General features: G+C 43.4%; 1 pseudogene; it reads right to left on the reverse strand.

Moving 5' to 3' along the window:
- LOC101994498 overlaps positions 1-19,552 on the reverse strand; it is a 58,588-nt pseudogene that overhangs the window by 38,656 nt on the left and 380 nt on the right.

Raw genomic sequence — 19,552 nt, forward strand, 5'->3', positions numbered from 1 at the left:
TGTGTGTTTTGAAATCAGGAGGATTTTTCTGACTTAATTCCTCCAAGATTTAGTCAAGAATAAAGATTGACAAGTTACCCTGTGGTACTAAAGCTCTCTCTCTCTCTCTCTCTCTCTCTCTCTCTCTCTCTCTCTCTCTGTGTGTGTGTGTAGTGTAGTGTAGTTTATATGTATGTGTCTAGGGTACAGAGGGGCTCAGCACATTTTCCTATCAAATCCCTCCTTCAGTAAGAAACATGGCCATAAACTACAAATGACTGTTTGGCTAAAGGCACCGCATATTTGAAGGCACTACTAGCAAACAGCTTAATTGCAGCAGACAAGCCTTGCCGTCCCTCCAATAGATAAATAACTGTCACAGAAGGCATTAATTGCAATGGCTTAAATATCTATGGTTTATTTACAGTCACAGGAGCTGCAAATGTTTGAGCATCCAATGGAAAGGGCTGGCTGAATCCCTGCCCACCCTTCTTTTCCACACCTCCCCATACAGCCCTGACTAGTCTCTTCAGCCTACCTACCTCCCCCTAGCTTCTTTTGGGAGCTGTGCCAGATCAGCGTTTTTTATTTTATGTTGTCTGATTTATCTGTTCTGCAGAGCTTTCATTTCGACTTGGAGAATGTTCAAAGTAAAGCTCACCCTGTTACAGACTTAATTGGACCATATTTCAGTCCCAGTGTATCTGTTTAGAGTGGCTTCCTTATCCCGGGTCCATAAACTTTTATTAAGTTATATATCAGCGAATATACATATATATCTCACTAACGTGTTTGGGATCTTTTCTTTCCTTCCTTTCTTTTATTTTTCTCTCCTTTTCTTTATATTGTTTTTATTTTCACCATAGAAGTGACATGCCTTATGGACCCAAGGGATAGGAACATGAGAAGATATGCATTTCCTTATCTTTGTTTAAACCAGGAAGGACTGGACCACATTAACCTCAATTTAGCACAGCCAATAGATGTCAGAGTTGGGATTCTTCTAATTTCCATTCAGCTTATTGGATGTGTTTGATATGCTAATTCTCCATGTGTACTCAGCCCCTAGAACTCTGCCTTTCAATTGCACAACTCCTGGAGGGAAGGGAGAGAGATAAGGGATGGTTTTGTAAAAGAACACAGGTTTACAGGTGAATGGCAAAACTGCTTCCTCCATCCTGCTTGCTAATTTGAAATATCATTTTAATATTAATATGCAATGGTACCATGCCACACAGAGGGAGAAAACATCCCTCTTTCCCATGGCCCTGTGTGGAGAGGTCTAATTGGTGGACCTGAGTCTGATGTCACAAATTTTTTAATTTACTAAAATAAAAGTTCCCTCTCTTGAGGGAGCCTACATTTACTCATTTCCCTGGGTAGATGCTGTGCAGAACCTAAGTAGTAGACGGTCATAGAGGAAGGCTTTGCCCAAGGTGGTAAACCGTTGACTATTGGAAATGAGAATAGGGGCAGGAGCGATGCTTAGTGGGTCTGTTAGAGGAGGAAAGAGCCACACTTCCATTGTACAGCGAGATTCACTTAGATTAATTCTAGTGTAGTGTCCACTGAATTTTAAAGGCTCATCAGAATTCTCAAGGCCAAGTGCAACCCATTCTAGTAGTGCCCTAACCTGCATATATTCATATATCAACCAGCTAATTGGATCTGCTGCTCAACTTCAGGCCCTGAGAGAGCATTTTCTTCACAGAAGTTGGGCTTGTCGTGTGGCTTTCCCTATCACATGGGTATTAATCATCTTTTCTTGATTCATCCTTTTCTCTTTTACTCAGGGAAAGTAACACCTTTAGAAACACACACACACACACACACACACACACACACATACACACACAGAGCTACACAGACAGACAGACATACACACACCTGCATACACAGAGACATACATACACATGCGCACGCACACACATATACACATACACACAGACAAATAGACATTCACACACACATACACACACACACTGACAGACATTCACATACACACACGCACATACATACATACATGTGTGCACACACAGGCACTCACACACACATATGCACACATACATGCACATGCACACACACACACACACACATACACAAATATCACCCCACAGGATGTTTACGTGATATTCTCTGAAGGAATAATTTCTGAAGAAATCAACCCCATTCAAAAGTGACTGTTATTTAGCCATCCTCCACATTTATTCTTAGGGACCTTTATTTAAAGTTTGTAGTGGAAAAAGAACTGAGCAGATCTAGGATTCTCTTCCATCTTCATTGTAAGTTCTGAGACTTTAAACAACTTACTTCCACCCACCCCAAGTCTATGTGAAATGGGTACAATTTCCTGACCCTATGAGACAGCATGAGGTTTACAGGTAGTATATACAAAAACTTTTCGCTTCAGAGTCTGGCTCACAGAAGCCCCAGTCCCAATAATAACACCTCATTAGTGTATCATTATCACATTCTTATTATCATTATATTATTATTTTCCTATTACTATTACTGCACCATATTATTAATTTTACTATTGTTGTTGCTGCCGCTTTACATGTGGCACAAATACTTCAAGGGCTTAATTCCCCAATGGCTATGTTAAAGCTGATTTAATGAAAAATATATAGAATAAAAATATTTAAAATATAGAACAAAAATATATGGAATCTGTGGGTATGTCCAGATCACTTTGTGAGGTTTTAGAGGTAGAAGACGAGGACAGCGCTCTGTCTACCCAGGAACTCCTCTGTATATGAGGAGAGCTAAGAGTTAGACAAAGGAGCACCTTAGTCAGTAAACAGTAACACACCCAACAAGGAGCTCTAAGCCAAATGTATGTGGACTGCTGTGGAGCATGAAGTGGACTGTCTAACTGGCAGAAAAAAGCAAGCATTGGGGCAGGCATTTAAACAGCTGTAGAATTACAGATGGATTCATGTACAAAGTGCACATTGTTATCAGGCATGAAAGAAAAAGATGGCATTTGGAACAAAACGAGTGTTGCACACAACAGCCCGACAGGGGTGTGTGATAGTGCGTGTTCAAGACAAGATAGCTCAGTGTAATAAGAATACAAGGTGTGAAGTAGAAGTGGCTGAAATGTGAAATTGAAAATTGCTGTATTAGTTATTAATTCCTCCATAATAAGTTACCTCAAAATTTGCCTTGTAAGATAAAATTGTCATTGCCTCAAGCTTCTGTGACCAGGAGAACTGGTCTACCTTTGGCTCCTGTCCTTAGGTCTTACAAAACTGCTGTCAAGGCCTCAGCCAGGGCCGTTGTCATTTCCAGGATCCACTGTGGAGTGTCCTGCTCTGGGGCTCAGCTGTGTGATGGGGGTCAGGGTTCCCTTTCCCACTAAGCATTGGCTTTCATTCTTCCTCAGTTCATGCCACAAAGATCTCTTCACAGAGTGGGTTACAAAACGGTACCTGTCTGTATTAGAGGGAGCAATGAGAAAGTAAGAAAGAAACGCCTGCAGGATGGAAGCCTTTTCCCATCTCACATGTAATCTTCCATCATTTTCGCTATGTTCTACATATTCAAAGACTATTACTCAACCCTATTCATAGTCAAATTGAAAAGACTACACAGAATATGTTCCCAGGGACCCCTGGGAACACCTCAGCAGTCTGCTTGCCATGAGTAGGCTGGACAAAGACTCTAGAAGCATCTAAATGTTTGCCCAAGGAACCTGTACTTTATGAATCGTGGGAAATCACTAAAACTGTGTGAGGGGTGGAGATGATTGATGGGATTAGATTCATGCTTTAGATTTGCCTACTCTTGTTACTAGGGAAACGTGGGTCCCCCTTAGGGTTCACAGTCTCATTAATGAAATAACTTAAGAATGGAGTCAAAAGGAGGCTTGAGGAAAGTTTTATGAGAGTTTAAAAGAAAAATCCCCAAACAAGCAAGTTATAAATCTTAACAACTGTCTGGGAGAGGAAAACAGAGAAGATGGAACAGAGAAAGCCACGCCATTTGAGGTAGCCATGAGGTCAGCCATACGGCAGACAAGTGAGTGCACGGCAGAAAAGGAGGTAGAGGGGAGTTTCAGAAGACGAGTAAGGAATCCCAAAGTATTAGAGAAAGCATGATTAGAACAGAAAAAAAATGAAGAAAAGCAAAGTTTTGCTTTTCTGAGTAATTCTGAAAAGTAGGCAGACTTACAATATGCTAGGGGATGTCAATGCTAGGAAGAAAACGTATATTATTTCATTAAGGGAATTATTCTTCCTTCATCTTTAGTGTGGTTTTAAGGTGAACCCACCTTCCTGATGGGTGATCTCTTGGAAAAATGAATGATAAGTCCAGCTGGATTTACTCTTCTGTTTTGTGTGGCTTGGAATGTTAGGTCTTTACCTGTGCCCCCCAAAAACCCTGGTCAAGGCTACTGTAAGACTCTGACACAAGTTGGAATAGGGATCCCAAAAAATAGACTGGAGTAAACAAGACTAGCTTAGGACCCAAAGTACTACAGAGATGCTTAGGGACATTTCTATCCCTACACCTTACCTGTATCTGAGTGCTACTCTTCAAACTACACACATCTTTGTCTCTGCCTGCCAAACTTCATTCTGTAGAGACACAGTTGCGTCATCTCCCACAATGTTGTCCTCACTCCAAGAGGCTGAGCTGCCTTTCTACACTGTGGTCATTGCCCAGAGCTGCTATAATCAATTATCACAAACTCAGTGGCTTGGATGACAGAAATGTATTCTCTTGTAATTCTATGGGACAGAAATCTGAAATCAAAGTGTCAGTAGGATCAGGGTCCCTTTTAGGAGAAGAACCTTTCTTACCATTTCAGTTCCTTGTGGCTCCAAATTCTCCTTGGTCCAAGACCGCATTGATTCCATATTTACCTGTGTCTTCTCGTAGTCTCTCCAGAATCTCTTAATATTATTTGTCATTAAATCAGCCAGGACAGTCCAGGATGCCCTCATCTTTAGAGTCTTAATTGAAATAAGTGTACAAATGGAATCTGGCTTTGTTTTAGGCATTTGGTAAAGATGTCAAATGTGTAATGTTCACAGGTTCTGAGACAGGATGGGAACATGGTTTTTGAATCCTCTAGATAGCCTCTGCATTTCCTTGAGTTTCTGTGTTTATTTCCAATGCAGCAAGTGATACAAATATCTCTTTATTTCTGCTCCAAGGGCAGCATATGTCTTCAGTAGGAATAATCCCTCTTGAGGAGGGGAGGACTGATTTGAGAGAGGAAAAAGAAAGCACTTTTTATGGTTAACGAATGTAAGCCAATAGAGATGATGCCCAAGGTCTGAACATGTTATGATGGGGAGACAATTAAGGGTACAAAGTTTAAGATGGTTCTAGAATTAGAGCATGGAAACAGAATAGAAGAAAAGTTGAAGGAACACTTGTAGACAGAAGTTTCTGGCCCACCCAGTCCCTCAGCCCTTCAGTCCCAAATAAACACACAGAGGTTTATATTAATTATAAGCTGTTTGGTTTATTTTTCAGGCTTAAGATTTAGTAGCTCTTACAACTTAAATTCACCCATAATTCTTGTCTATGTTTATCCCTGTAGCTTGGTACCTCTCCATAAGGCATTCTCATCTTGCTTCCTCTGCATCCAGCTGGTGACTGACTCTTTGTCTTTCTACTTCCCAGAATTCTCTTAGTCTGGTTGCCTTGCCTATACTTCTGCCTGGTAACTGTCCAATCAATGTTTTATTAAACCAATATGAGCGACAAATCTTTACAATGTACAAGAGCATTATCCCACAACAAACACTCAACTGGGAAGCTGTTCCTCAAAGGAAGAAACCATGTCATATTAACCCCTGTATATGTTTTACACACATACACACAGCAATAACAGCACAGGGTTTATTACAATATTCATATATTTATAACCCAGAAAAAATATAATGATAAATTCACCTTCTTGGTGCCTTTGCATTTTATTTCAAAGGGACCTGAATGGCCTATCACACAGTAGAGCCACATCAAGTGTGGGCTCAGTCTTCAGTTAATCTTTCCCTGTCTGTCTTTGCCCCTTTCCCATGTGTCACAGCATTTTGAATTATGTACTTTAATAGGTGTCTATTTTACAGCCTAAAGTCACAACGTCTAACGATTTGAAATATCACTACTGCAGCCATGGCTCCCTTCAGAACTCTACATATTTAAACAGAATTTCAGTTACCAGAAATACTTATCTTTGGAGAGCAAAAGGGAGGGGTGGGTAGGGGAATCCACTGATTTAATGTTTTATCAAGGGGAAGGGAGTGTGGAGAGAGCTTGCTGAACATCAAACGGTCGTGAGTGTGGTGAATTTAGTGAGGCACAGAGCGGTATAAATTGGAAGATTTAAAAGCCTGAAGTTTAAACATCACTTTTGTTTTCCCAGGCCCTAGATATTAATAAGCCTATTGTGCAAATTATAAGTCTTTCCTTTGTAAGAGACGGGGAAATCAAACATTTGCATAAACTGAGATTGCATTCTCCAACGTGAACAGCTCCAAGCCTTCTCAATGTAGGCTTTCCTGGTGGAGTGCATGGCATTGCCTCGTACTGGACGCTTGCCACTACTCTGAGCCTCCTATCCTCCTACTCTGGCATCTGTTCCCCTTGTTTCATCTGCAGGTAGCTGAATGGCCTAGTCCTGTCCCTCACCCTAGGTTTCCAATAATGCATTATCTCTCTCAGCTGCCTGTCTTGTTCCAGTCTCTTTATCCCCCAATCCTTTATCTGGAATTCGTTTCCTCTACTCGTTTATAAACTATCCATTTCTCTGTTCATGAACCTGCACTGGCTTCCTAGTGCTTGTCAAATAGAGACAGGGATCTCAAGCCCAGCATCCGCACTCCTCCTGGGACAAGTCTCCTGCTCACGGCTCCTGGTTATCTTCCTTATCCTCCAGCCAAGTCAGGCTCCTCCCCCATTCTTCCTGCTTGTGGCTCTCACTGTTATCTTCAGAGCTCTGTTTCTGCCGGATCCTCCATCAAAATGTCCCCTCATTCCTATCCATGCTACGCTTTCCTTTCTCTCAAGGACCTGTGCAGAGCTTCTTGCCACAAACTGTTGACTCCAGCTAACCCCAGAAGGAAAGGCCTGGTAGTTACTTTTCCCATCTTTGAGACCAAATGAATACCTGCCAAGAAACAACCTAAGGAAAGAAAGGTTTACTTTGGTTTGTGATTTGAGAAGACACAATCCAAGGCAGAAAGGAACATCAGTAAGCAGATCCACAGTTGCTGGAGTATTCAATGGCTGACGTACATTGTAGTGGACCAAAAGGCAAAAAGATCAGGCTAGACTCCAGCCAAGCTACAGCCACTGAGGCCTGTTTTCCAATGACCTACATTTTCCATATATACTCAACCTCCTATGGATTCCACAATCTCCCCAAACAGTAGCAACATCTGAACACCAAGTGTTCAAATATGTGAACCTATCTGGGACCCTTCATCAAACCGTAACAGAAGGTTAAGATTGAGCCTCATTTTGCCCATATGTGTAAACATAGACCTGTAAGCAGAAAACCCCATGACTGTTGAGGAAATGAGATGGTTTTGCGTGATTTCGGTGTGCCTCGTAATTCTTCATAAAATGAGAAATATTGTTATGATCACTTTGTTCATTTATTATTGTCCTGGTGGATAATTGTATTAGCTCCCGTTTAGTAAGTACATACTATTGGTCAGCTTATATATGAATTTCTATCCATTAATCCTTCCAGGCAGTCCCTCATGGTACTGACATTTACTCTGGAAATATGGGGGAGATGAGCATAATGGATTGGAAACACACACAGCTTTCTCCAATTCCAGCCTGTCCTTTGCTCTACACAGAGACCCAAATGGTTATTGGAGATTTGATCTCCCTCTGGCTACAGTTGATAACTATGCATTTTAATCCTGTTTTGCAGATAAAGTAAGGTTCAGAGGGGTTAACAGCTTGTCCAATGCAATGAGTAGGAGATACAGTACCGAAAACTGACATCTTCTCTTTCTTACTCAAAATTTGCTATTTTTCGGCTCAGTGTAGACAGGCCGCCTGCACTGTTGTTTGCCATTCTTGTTCACCTGTAGAATGGGAAGAATATTTTTTTTCAAAAATCACCAACGCCCTGATCCCCAGCGCACTGCAGTCTCCATTCCCAATTTTTCCACCCAAGTATTAACTGCATGGCCTAGACATTAATTCATATTATGACCTCTCCTGGAGCCCTCACTGCCCTCTGATTTATCTATGTGAAGGTTAGAGTAAGAATGGTCCCCAAGTTTCATATAGTTGAATGCTTGATCCCAGTTGGTGAAATTATTTGGAAAGAATTAGGAGGTGTAATCTTGATGAGGGGAGTGTATCAGTGGGGGAGAGCTTTGAGATTTCAAAAGCCCACCCCATTCCAATAGTGTTCTCTCTCTCTCTCTCTCTCTCTCTCTCTCTCTCTCTCTCTCTCTCTCATTGTAGTTGTCCCAGCAAACAAGCTCTCAATCAATTACCCATTCATGCCTGCCTGTTCTCTGACATGATGGTTATGGACTGGCCCTCTGAAACTTTAACCCCCTATTGATGGCTTTCTTCTATGAGCTGCCTTGGTCATAGTGTCTCTTCACAGCAACAGCAACATAATAAAGACATCTTTTAATGTATCTTCTCATCATTTTTCTTGAAGCAACTTGAATGGCGCTGAAGTTTTCCTATGACAACCATACCAAAATACCCAAGCAGAACATTCCCACAGTGGCCACACCAACTTATAGTTTTTATTTAAAAAAATAAACTGCATAGATACAACTATGATTTGGTGGTTGGAGTTCACTGTGACAAGAAACTCATTGCCTACAAAAAAGTGTGGTAGAGCTTCCTCCCCTTCATCACTTGGCTCCCAGGCAGCAGATGCCATGTAACCCCCTACCTCGAGTTCCTGCTGCCAGGGATTCCCTGCTATGGTGGACTGTCTCCTTGAGCTTTGAGTCAAAACGAACCTTTCCTTCCTTAAGTAGCTTTTGTCAGAGTTTGGTCCATCAAGAGAAAAAGAACTCATATAAAAATCTAAGTCAGGTCTCGGTTCTGTCCTGTCACTGTAGCTCCAAAATCTGTTGAATTTAATCTAAGGGAACAGAAACATAAAACTGCTCGCTGGTGATATTGTCTTGTCTGTTCATCTACCTCCAGGCAAGAGCTGCCAACCATTCATCCCAGATAGCAAATGTTCCTTCATTTAATGATCATTATACTTTTTTTTAGTCCTAATATTGTTCTTGAGCACAGATGTGCATTTCCCAGGGTGAATTATTATTTGGGTGAATGAAATAAGCTCCACGTCCCCAAATACCTAGCAAATTCTGCATGTTCAACTATCTTTACTAGGAACACCAAAGACTCAGAAAGAAAATTAATGATCCCTATTATGCCTAGCTTTTCTCAAACTTGAACGTACATTTTACAATATTTTTCAGCTAACACCTGTTAGTAGTATTTGAATAAGCCCAGGGTTCTGTAGAATTGTCTCTGCGAAGATTAGGTGTGGTCAAATCTTTTCTTGATTGACATCCTGCCATGGTTAAGCAAGGACTTTATGGTGGCTGAAATGTATATTTGATTGTTGGATCAGTATCTTCTCTGTGTTCAGTGGGGGAGCCAAGAACTATTGTTTTCCTTATAAACAAGGGGCTTAGTTTTCCCAAGTATGGTTTCACCATCAGAAGGTTCCCAGGGTCAATTCACTTTCTATGCCCACCTAGGAGGTATGGAATCCAAGGCATTCAAGGAGGGAATGAAAATGGAAGCATGATTTATTTATTTATTAAAGATTTCTGTCTCTTCCCCGCCACCGCCTCCCATTTCCCTCCCCCTCCCCCAATCAAGTCCCCATCCCTCGTCAGCCCAAAGAGCAATCAGGATTCCCTGCCCTGTGGGAAGTTCAAGGAACCGCCATTTCCATCCACGTCTAGAAAGGTGAGCATCCAAACTGCCTAGGCTCCCACAAAGCCAATACGTGCAGTAGCATCAAAACCCCCTTGCCATTGTTCTTGAGTTCTCAGTAGTCCTCATTGTCCGCTATGTTAAGCGAGTCCGGTTTTATCCCATGCTTTTTCAGACCCAGGCCAGCTGGCCTTAGTGGGTTCCCGATAGAACATCCCCATTAATAATAAAAAATAAAAAAAAGAAGCCAAAGCTCTTTAACCATTAAGTCATCTCTTCAGCCCCTGAAAGTATGAAGGTTTAAAAATGGCAATCCATTTTTCTACTTACTTAGCAAGACATTGTCACAATCTATATCAAAATTTCTAAAGTGTATATAAAAATGCAATTGGAGAAGCATAGTCAATGTCTCCTGGTGCATCAACTGTAAGACCTACAATAGATTCCCAGTAATGTTCTTAAACTTGACACTGGATTCATGTGTATTTAGTTTATGAAAATTATTTGATTGCACATGTAACAGTTTCCTATGAGTATTTTACTCTGCTGATGTTTGCTGTACAGATGCTTAAGTGAGTCGAAGATAATTAATAAGTAAACACCATCCTATCCATGTTTCACATTAATTTTGTCCACTTCATGTATATTTGTTCTTTCAAATTTAATCAATAAATCCATGTTGATGTAAATAAAAAAAACAAAATGGGAAATCAAAAAAAAAAAAGAAAATGGAAGTATGAAGATAGAAAATAAAACCCAACACTTTAAATAGCCTGGCTGGTGGGGCAGGGGGTGGGGCTTACACCACTGGCTTCCATATTCCACTGTGCTACCAAGAGTATGAGCTTTTCCTGCCAGTTCTTGCAAAGTGAGACACAACTTCTCATGACATTCTTCACAGAGTTTGCATTTGCTTGTCTTCATCACAGACTTTTTTTTTTTTTTTTGGTTTTTCGAGACAGGCTTTCTCTGTGGCTTTGGAGCCTGTCCTGGATCTAGCTCTGTAGACCAGGCTGGTCTCGAACTCACAGAGATCCTCCTGCCTCTGCCTCCTGAGTGTTGGGATTAAAGGCGTGCGCCACCATGGCCCGGCCATCACAGACTATTTTAAACGGGTTCCCCGAAGATCAGGAGAATATCTACACACTGGTAAGTCATGGAACTCTCTACAAACTCTCTATCACATATCCATCAATGCCATTGTCATCTCAGAGGACAGGGAGCACACATGGGTTTCCAAAATGTGTTTATTTTCCTTCCCTAGATAGTCCATCAGCAGGTTCAGAGAACTCAATATTCAGAAATCAATGGTTTTCCCCACTCCCGCAATCCCCACCTTGGTGTAAGCCGCTGTCCTGGGTACACTAGTCCACTGCAGCAGCTACCTGGACTATTCTCCCAGCCTCCAAACTCACTCCTTTCAGGGATTTTCAGTTTTTGTAAACACTTGATCCTTTTGAAACTCAAGTCAAAGCCTATTAGCTCATTACACCCAAACTCTAAAATTTCTACTGTGCCTATACCCTGCTCAGAGTGAAGGTTTTGGAGCAGCCTGGAAGGATCTCAGTGGATTTACATCACCACTCAAAGACTTCAAGGCACCCTACCAACAGCTGTTAAAGTATTTTAAATCCACCTCTTGTCATCTGTTCTTCAAGTAAGGGTACAAACCTCAAAAAGGCAGGGAGGATTTCCAGTGTCATGGGTCCCTGAATTCCCAGGATGAATGGATGCTAATTTCAGAGACACACAAGAGCTTAAAGTGACCAACTTGGACTTTAGGGGAACACAATAGACACCTCTCAACATGTATGCCTCGGGAATTAGGAACAGGTGGTGATGGTGTCAGGGCAATGGTCACAGCTACAAAACCGCCCCATGCATTCCTTCCTTCTGTTCTTCATGAGGCCACACAACAAACTGAAGTGTCGCACATCTTTTCCTTTGGTTGAAATTATCTCAGCTCCATGTGCTCACTCCAATTATATCAAGCCTTATCAGAATCTCTGGCTACCGTTTATAAATGCCTTTGATTTTTAGACTCGGGGAGATGAATTAATTATCATGTAATACATGCAGATTAGTAGCCATTTTTTTTGGGAAACATGGGCTCCACGGTTGGGGGAGGGACACTAGCCAACTACAACGTATTGATCTTCAAGCCGTTTTATGCAAGATGAGGACGTAGAGGCTCTGGGAGATTGACTTTCTCAAGGTCACACTGCTACTCAATGGAAGAACAAAGATGGAGCCCTAGTCTTTGATTCCCAGCTCTGTGCTGGTATGATCAAAGCCCCAGTCAGCTGGCTGCTGAGGAGCCATATACACGCCGTATGTAACATTTGCATAACATATTACACTAAAGGCAGGATCCCAACTGAGATTCTCAGCAAGAAAATAACAATTATTTAATCAGGGCTCTATTTATACGTTTACTGTGAAGGTTAGGTTAAGATTCACTGGCTTGATTAAGGGCGCTGCTTACACATGAAAGTGTTTACTGAGCTGAGCTCCCTGGAGTGAAATTCAAGCTAACTTGTGACATCCACAGCACATTTTCATGTCCTGAAAGCCATGAATATCTTTACCGATACCCAATCTTTTGCTTAAAGCAAACAAATGGCTATCCTTTAGGGGAAACTGTAAACAGAGGCAACCAAGACGGAGTTAGTCCTTCCTCTGGGTTGCTGGCGGCCGGCGTCTCATCTTGAGTTTGAGTCTTTAAGCCTAACGAATATGAATGTGCCTGGCGATGCAAAGTGAAAGGCGGCTGTGTATTCAAACGCATTGTCCTGTGCATTGCACTTGAGACTTAGAATGATTCTTCGGGGTGGGGAAAAACACGTATAGTCTGTGGTTTATAGCTTGGGAAGCTAGATGCTCTCAGGGGTTCAAAGACTTGCCTAAGGTCTCCCAACTTCTTAATGAAGGAAAAATGTTAAAGGCAGTGTGGGGCCCAGACAGGATTTCCTTGTTTACCTCATTCCCACCTATTGAATGCATTGCTACTTCAAAGGGATTGAAGTTAGAGCTGTCTTGTGAATCACTGCTGTCTAGGAAAGGATTTCCGAATTTATGAAACAGAGAGGCCCCTCCCACGACCCCCAGTCACAGTCACTTGAGGCTGAGTCAGAAGTGGACAGTGGGGAGCTTTCCTCTTAATGCTGTTCTTGGTGGCATACGGGGTGAGGTGGGTTTAGCGCCCCCTCTGTAGTCTGGCTGGCAACTAAGGAAAGTCAATTCTACCTGTCCCTGGCTTTGGCCCAATCAACTCCAACCCCTTTGGTTCTCAGCTTCTGCATGGGTCCAACGGAACAAAAGGAGCCTTCTTATTTGACGCTAATTGTAGGATAGCCAAACAAAAAGCGCCTAGTTAGCTTAGCTCTTTGTAGTCTTTGTGGTTTGTTTTTTCCATTGCTCAGACAAGAATAGAAGAGTTTCTGCACCCTAATTCTGGTGCAGGGAGAACTACACTGTCTTTGCTGAAGACTGCAAAGACCTCAGTGACACAAGACTTAGAAATCCCTGGCAAGAATTCCATTATTTAAATGGAGTCCAAGAAAAAGATCAACAAATTTTCCAAAGTACAAGTGTTACAGGCATTATCCACAGCACAAGAGGCAAGTGGGAGATATCCCTGATACCCCGAATTGCTGATCTCTCTCTTAGATACATGATGTCAGATCTCTGTCTCTATTCTCCTCCAGCTAGCTGGCGGTGCTACGACAGAGTTTGACCAAGCCCCTTCCAGCCTCACCTCACTGATCTTGATCAGTCTCTTTCTGGGTCCACATCCCCTTTGTCCCACCCAGCTCTCCTAACATTGGACCTGCAGACTCCCGCGATAGGCTCAGGTCAGGGCCTATCACTTTTCTCCTCCCCTCCCCCTCCGAAGAACAGAAGTTCCTTTCAGCCCAGACAAGCAATTTCCAGTTTGTTCTCCACATGAAGCTCTGTGGGTCCAACACACCCTGCTGCTGTTGCAGAGAAGGCAGCTCTCATAATAGACCTTATTTAAGCTGATTATCACAGGAGACAATGGCTAGAGATGACCCAGAATTGATATTTTCCTTAAACTTCTGAGGCAGAGAGGAAAGTGGCATTTTTATTTATTTAAAAGGAGAAGTAGAAGAAGAAGAAATTTAAAAGCAGCTCCCCTGAGCACTGCAGCACCTCCCCTGAGATTCTTATTTCAGATTAGTCTATCAGGTGTGCAGTGCAGTCCAGCTTATTTCAGCCAGGGCTGCTTTGCTATTTCTGCCTTTCATAAGATCTTCCCCCAAAGGCTGGTGCTCCCTGGTGCCTGCTTGCCCCTGGCTGCCACGGAGTCCTTGAGGATAGCTCAATTACGTTATTAGCTCCTTTTAGCTCCCTGCTCCATTCCGTCTAGTCTGGCTTCTTCTCCTTCTCCTTCTCCTTCTCCTTCTCCTTCTCCTTCTCCTTCTCCTTCTCCTTCTCCTTCTCCTTCTCCTTCTCCTTCTCCTTCTTCTTCTTCTTCTTATCTCTCTCCTTTCTATTTCCCAATTTCCCAATCTGGTCCCATCCGTTCTTCTCTCCCCCCTCTCCTTCTGTCCTGTCTCTTTGTTTCTCATTAGTTTTTGTCTACTGCTTCCTGGGTGTCTACATTCTTCTCCCCTGTGTCCCTTGCCTGCCTCACTGTCCCCTCAGCTTTAGCTACAACTTCACCCGGGACTCCAGTTGAAGCGTAGGTATTTTGTTAGGGTTGTTGGAGTGAGCTTTGATTTTGCAGAGCAAAGGCAATGCACAAGAATCACACAAGTCAGGTCGGGTCCTTAGCTCTCCAAGGTCTAGTTCTGAGGAGGGAGGCAGGTGTGAAGACATGGGGAAGCTCTTGGGAGGTGGCTTGAGGTAGGCAGGTGCACAGGGACAATACCGGAATTCAGAGACTACTGCTGAATCACAGGGGCCGAAAAGCACAATGGAGATATTGGCAGCTACTGTCTGACTCTGAGGCACTGAGGAGGGAAAACCCGTCAGTCACAAACAGACCTGCTCTGTAGCCTGTTCCACTGTGTAGCTACAAAGGCACCAAGGAGAAAGTGAAATGCCAATCAGTCTCTTAAAGGGACCACTGGCTGCCTCTACTATTCTGGTAAGTGGCAGAGGACGACAGGTGATGACCACTTCTCTGTGGGTTCTTCAGGCTGTGAATGGAGAGGAGCGTCTTGATAAACTCATTACACCTCATGGGGAGTAGGAGAAATTCAATTAGGTTTGAATGAGAAAGGTAACTTGAATATCAATTAATTGTCTAATTGAAGATAATGGAGACCTGGGGCACCCTGCCAGGTTGATTCTCACACCCAAATCCAGAGATTTTCCCAGGGATTAAGGACGCAATTTAATTACACCTTCCTATTAGATTAGATGCTGATTGCATTAGGAGATCTGAGTTAATTACATAGTTAACTACACCGCCAATAACTCCTCTTCCCTAATAGCATGCTGACTGTGGGCTGGTGCCACAAACGGGCTCCCTCTCCCTAAATGGGAGCACTGGGAGCCCAAGGTGGAGGAAGTGCCTTGAGCAAGGGGACTTGTGAATGCTAATAGGGAATTACTCTCAACATCCCTTGTTCTTGATGAACAATAAATTATTCTAATAACATTTGCCATTGTGTTCATTCATTATCTAAGGATAATTAGGGAAGAAGGGCTTCCCAGGGCCTCCCTGGAGACACAAAATGGTTGCACCCACGGGCTGCCTTTGTCTTCCATCCAGCCTTCTCCAGGGACATTTCCCTTCCCTATGGGATAAACATACTTGGGATTGGACTTGGCCCTGCCTGTCATCTCCAACTGCATACAAGGCTGCAAGCAAAGTTTCATAATTTTAGCTTTTCATGTTTTTTATCTGGGAGATGTGGAGGGCCTCTAAGTGGAAGGAGGTAGCCTGGGAATCTGTCTAATGACAGAGAGCAGTGTCCTAAGGCCTGGAGCATAAGATCACTTTTGTTGCTAGCTCCTGGGAGACCTCGCAACTCAAGCTGCTGTGTTGTGGACTTACTTTGCCTTGTCAGTTTCTCTTGCTACTGTGAAAAACTATATGCTGAGTGTCAAAAAAACAAAAAAACAAACAAAAATGTCATGAATTTATTTTTAATTGTGAATGCTGAAAAGTCCAGGATCAAGACACTGGGAGCTTCAGCACCTGGGAAAGGCTGTTTACTTTGGCATTCATGGAAATCTTCATTCTGCTTTCTCAAACGATGGGAGAGATGAAAGGTTTAAAGCCGTGTGCGTGTGTGTGTCTGTGTGAGTATGTGTGTGTGTGCATGTGTGTGTCTGAGTGAGTGTGTATGTGTGTGTGTGCATGTGTGTGTCTGTGTGTGTGTCTATGTATATGGTGTGCATTGGTGTGTGCATGTGTGTGTCTGTGTGAGTGTGTATATGTGTGTGTGTGCATGTGTGTGTCTGTGCATGTGTGTGTCTGTGTGTGTGTCTGTGTATGTGGTGTGCACGGGTGTGTGCAGGTGCAAGCATAGAGGCCAGAGAAGCATGTTCAGTGTCTTGCTGTATCACTCTTTAACCCCTTCCCTTCTGGTGAGATAGCTCACTGAGTCAGGAGCTAGGCCATTGGCCAGAAAGCTCTAGTGACCTCCACAATCCTAGGTCACAGGGAGACGCAGCCATACCTGGCCTTTTACATGGTGATTGTGCCATTGAATCATGCTCTCATGCCTGCACAGAAAGTACTCTTAACCATTGAACCATATCCCTAATCTTTCTATGCGGATTTCAAAAATAAAATACACTAATCCTATTCACAAGGGTAGCAGCCTCACCATATAACCACTTCCCAAAGGCTTTGCCTACTGATACAATCACTTTGGTGATAGGTTTCAACACAAGGATTTAGGGAGGACACACATTTAACTTATAACAGCTTCACTCAAGGTTGAATGGTTTGAGTTTTAGGTCCAGACTGAAATGGCGTTCAACTCACCCAGCGGGCTATCAGAACGACTGAGTAGCAAGACTTCCTAGACCTATTGTTATTTTGTGTTACACATGGACATAAGGAGACCATATGTGGAAGGAGCGATCTCCTTCTATACCTGCTGAGCTGCCTTCCTTCATTTAGGTCACAGATGGTAGCATCCCTAGTGAGAATGACAGTGTTGGGTCTGACCTGCCCTGGCCAGCATCTGCTGCAGAATGCTTTGTATGAGGATGTCAGTGGCAGGCTGACTGTAAATAAAGGAGAGAACAAACCTGTTTTATGGCCTTCTGGGAAAGGTGTCTTAGATGCAGTCAAGTATCAGCAGCTGATAGTGATGAAGGTCTCACTGACGGGCACCAAATGAAATGCCTACGAATTTAAGTGACAAGAACCAAACCTTCTTCCCCAAACCCCTCACTCTTCTCCACTACCCCAACCCAAAAACATGCTCTGAATGGATGACAAATACCTTTCTCACAGAGCTCCTTTCCCTGGAGCTGACAGTACTCCAGTCCTGTTTACAGGCATCTCTCATTAGGGACACTTCTCCGAAGGCTTTGCCCACCTGATCCCATTCCTTCTGCCTCTCTAATGCACTGGTCCTGTCTCCTCTGCCCCGAAGTGCGATGTTTTTCTCATATCCCTGCTTACCCCATAGTGACTGAGATATCTGAGGACACTGGTCCAGTTTTGTTTACTCCATCTGTGAATAGAACTGTTACAAAACCCAGCCTTCTATGTTGCCCTGGGTATTTGGAAATTTTAGATGTTCAACTGGACGAAAGAGTTGACTCTCCGGGGTATTTTCCTTGTTGAAGCGTGGACGATACTGGCCATCTTACATAACCTGCACATGACTCCCTTTAAGTCTTTGCTGGTCACTAGACTCCACAGCCCTGAAGTCTTTCGACATCAATTACCAAGGGGACCTTGGTAAACATTTATGAGAAAATAACAATCCACCGTACCTTCCATTCCCCATCTAGGCCCTCTGCCCTCACCAGAACCCCCATAAAACTGTAAAGAATAGGGGTACTGTGTGTTTCCTACTACCAAACTACTACCAAGCCATCCATTTTGTCTTCTTCTCATCTTCTCATGGGAGCCTATCCACAGAGTAACCCATGATGCTGAAAATTTTATTCCTAACTTCTTCAATACCCGTTTAAGGACAGGATCTTGTTTTCCATTTCAGAGAGTCTAGCAGACTCAATTAAGATTCAGAATTAATAGTTAGCAAAACCTCAAAGTGTTCCACACACTATTTGCTTTGAATAAAGTCTCCTTCAAAGGCCTTAATGCACCAGCTTTCAGACGGAGGTGGTAACTATCCCTAGGGACACAGAGAAATGGTTGGGAATTTACTGGTTGTCACTAGGGCCGTTTGAGTTACTGTCATCAAATGAGGTGACTGCAAGGATATTAAATGTTTTTGCTGTTCAGGGGGTAGTCCTTCACAATGAACTTTCCCATCCAAAATGCAGGTGGCACCTTGTTTTAAATCACAGCAATGGAAAACACAAATACTATCTGTAGAGTCTGGAGGTAACCAGGGGAGGTCCTCGTTCTGAGGACATGTAATCATAGGAGAACTGGCTCTTTACTCCATATAGGTTCAAACCTGCCTCACTGACCTGCCTGACCTCCTCTAGACCCACCTTCCTTCCCTCCAAGGGCCCTCCCTGGTCCTGAGCAACACCAGAATAGCATCTTTACCAGGATAGCATCTTTACCAGGATAGCATCTTTACTAGCCATAGTTCCTCCTAGAAAGCACAGGAGAGGGACAAAGAACCCCACGAGCCATTGCTCCTTTCAGCCATCTGTATTGGTGACCCAAGCAGATCTCTCACTAGGAGAGCACCCTCATGTTAGAGAGAGTGGCAAGGCAGACAATTGCTGTGGCTGGATTAAGCTCCAGGGGTTCGTTCTGATCACTTGAAGAGTTCGGATGTCTCACTTGGCCAAAGTGGCCAGACAGCAGCTGTGAGCTGACGTCTCCCCAGGGAGTCCTCGGTCATCTGAGGGGCAGGGGGATCCACTTGGAGATGCTTGTTTCTGAAGGGAGGCAGAGAAAGCTACTTCCAGTTGGCATTTTCAAGTGCGCTTTTGAAACTGTGACAAAACAATCATGCAAAGAACAAGCAGCTGGCCATACTCCTTCCTGTCTTCCTGTCTTCTGGATTCTGTCCAGATGGCGAGGTACGGCTTTCAGGCCCTCTTCTTTACAGGTGAACATTCAAGAGGGACTGATGAGATAACAGAAAAGAACACAAACTGTTCAGAGTCCTTGGTCTCAGGCAATTGAAGCTCACTAGGCACGAATGGAATTTCTTCACAGAATAACCAATTTGTCAGGAATGAGATGGAAACCAAAGCCAGAACACATTCTGGAGGAGAGTGGAGTGGCAGGGTGACCCAAGAGCCCGAAGAGCCACAGCTGTCACATACAGACATCTACTGCCGTTTTTGCACAGAGACATGCAGGGTTTCTGGCTCCACTGGACATGTGGACACGGGCTGTCATTGGCTACAATGACATTCCTTGTCCTAGAGAGGTCTTGATGCTGCTATAGCCACCACTTCCTGGGACATCTGTCTCCTGCCCTTTCTGTCGGAAGTTGCTCACAGCAGACTGCACAGTGGGTTCACATGGTCAGCCAAGCATGAATCAGATCCCCGCATCTTATTTCAAAGAAGTTCA

This window comes from Microtus ochrogaster, chromosome 17 (assembly GCF_000317375.1).
Source record: "Microtus ochrogaster isolate Prairie Vole_2 chromosome 17, MicOch1.0, whole genome shotgun sequence".
Classification (NCBI taxonomy): domain Eukaryota; kingdom Metazoa; phylum Chordata; class Mammalia; order Rodentia; family Cricetidae; genus Microtus; species Microtus ochrogaster.